At 48.4% G+C, this 1,520-nt stretch overlaps 1 pseudogene; it reads right to left on the bottom strand.

The window, feature by feature from the left end:
- Positions 1-553: 553 nt before the first annotated feature.
- LOC130881462 (40S ribosomal protein S2-like) lies at positions 554-1,319 on the bottom strand (annotated as a pseudogene).
- Positions 1,320-1,520: the final 201 nt, after the last annotated feature.

Raw genomic sequence — 1,520 nt, 5'->3', positions numbered from 1 at the left:
GGTGTCTTGAATTCTGGTATCTGGGATCTCGCTGGGGCCTCCAGAAATGTTGTGGGGTATTCAACAGAGCAGACTGCATGGGCATGGGTTTAAGCCAACAGAAAGTCTTTATTAGCCAGCCAGTGACTACACGGGGTGCTCGGGATCCCATTGTAGCACTGAGCCTTTCTCAGGGTGAACTTTTAAGCCCCAAAACCATGTTCTGGGTTGACACACTTCAGTTAACAAGAATAGTTAGCTGGAAGCAGAACTACGGAAGCCACAAAGCAAAGTTAGTACATTTAGAGACTTTCCCAGAACTATATGGACTTTGATGGATTAGGCCTTTGTTTTAATTTTGACTGGTGGTGCTGTCTATGAGTTTTACAGCCTGAAAGGTACCTCCATCATAGAGTTGGTTGAGCTAAGGTCTGAGGGCCTCTAAGGTCTAGGGTTCTATTACAATGTCTCCATGAGAAAGACTGGAAAGCAAGCAAGCTTTTCAAAAAAAAATTAATAGACTTAATTCACTTTATTTACTTATATAGTTATTTACAGCTGGAGCCTGGGTCTTCTAGATGGAGACTCTAGTGTGGGTCTTGGACACAGTCTCTTTCCAGAGGTCAGGGGTCAAGTAGCTGTAGGTCTTAGAGATGGCATCAAAGGTGGCCTTGGCACAGTTGCCCAGGGTGGCAGTGCAGCCCCTGGTTTATGTGTAGCAGTCACTAATGCCAGCCCACAGCAGCAGCTTTTAGGGAAAAGGGGCAGAAATGATGCCAGTGCCTCTCTGGGCAGGGACGAGGTCTGCCAGCACAGAGTCACGGTAGCCTGTCACCTTGCATGGAGCAAGTGTAGGGCTTGCCAATCTTGTTCCCACAGTAGCCTCTCCACACAAAGACGGTGGAAAGCTTGGCCAACATGATGGCTTTTCAGATGGCAGTGGCCACCTCCTTGGAGAGCTCAACACCAAGAGCATGTTCATTGTAGTCCCCAATAGTGACAAAAGCCTTGAAACTTGTCCACTGGCCAGCCCAAATCTGCTTCTGCACTGGAATGATCGTTAGAACTTCATCTCTTAGGGACACTCCCAGGGAAAAATCAGTAATCTCAAATTCCTTAATGGGCAGGGAGGACAAGTAAATCTCTTCCAAGGACTTGATCTTCATGTCTTTGACCAGGTGGCCCAGCTTGGTGACAGGTTTCCCCTCCTTTTCTTCAGCTTTACCCCCATGGGCCCTGTAGTCTTGACCATGGCCATGGCTTTGACCTACTGAATCATCAGTAGAAGGTACCACATCCTGAACCTGGGCCCCTGGGTCCTCCGGCCTGTCCTGCCACATCATCATCACCCACTAGTTGGTGTGAGAGCAAGCTTTGAGTTGTCAGTTCCCTAGGGCGTGCTTTGCATGTAAGCATTAAGACCTGAGTTTGATTCCCCAGAACCTACCTAAAACACTGGACATCCTGTAATTCCAGGGCTGGGAATGTGGAGACAGAAGCATCCCAGGTGCTTGCTTGCTGGCTAGTCTGACTGAATTGGT

This window comes from Chionomys nivalis, chromosome 9, assembly GCF_950005125.1.
Source record: "Chionomys nivalis chromosome 9, mChiNiv1.1, whole genome shotgun sequence".
NCBI classification, from domain to species: domain Eukaryota; kingdom Metazoa; phylum Chordata; class Mammalia; order Rodentia; family Cricetidae; genus Chionomys; species Chionomys nivalis.
This window is presented reverse-complemented; position numbering and strand designations above follow the sequence as displayed.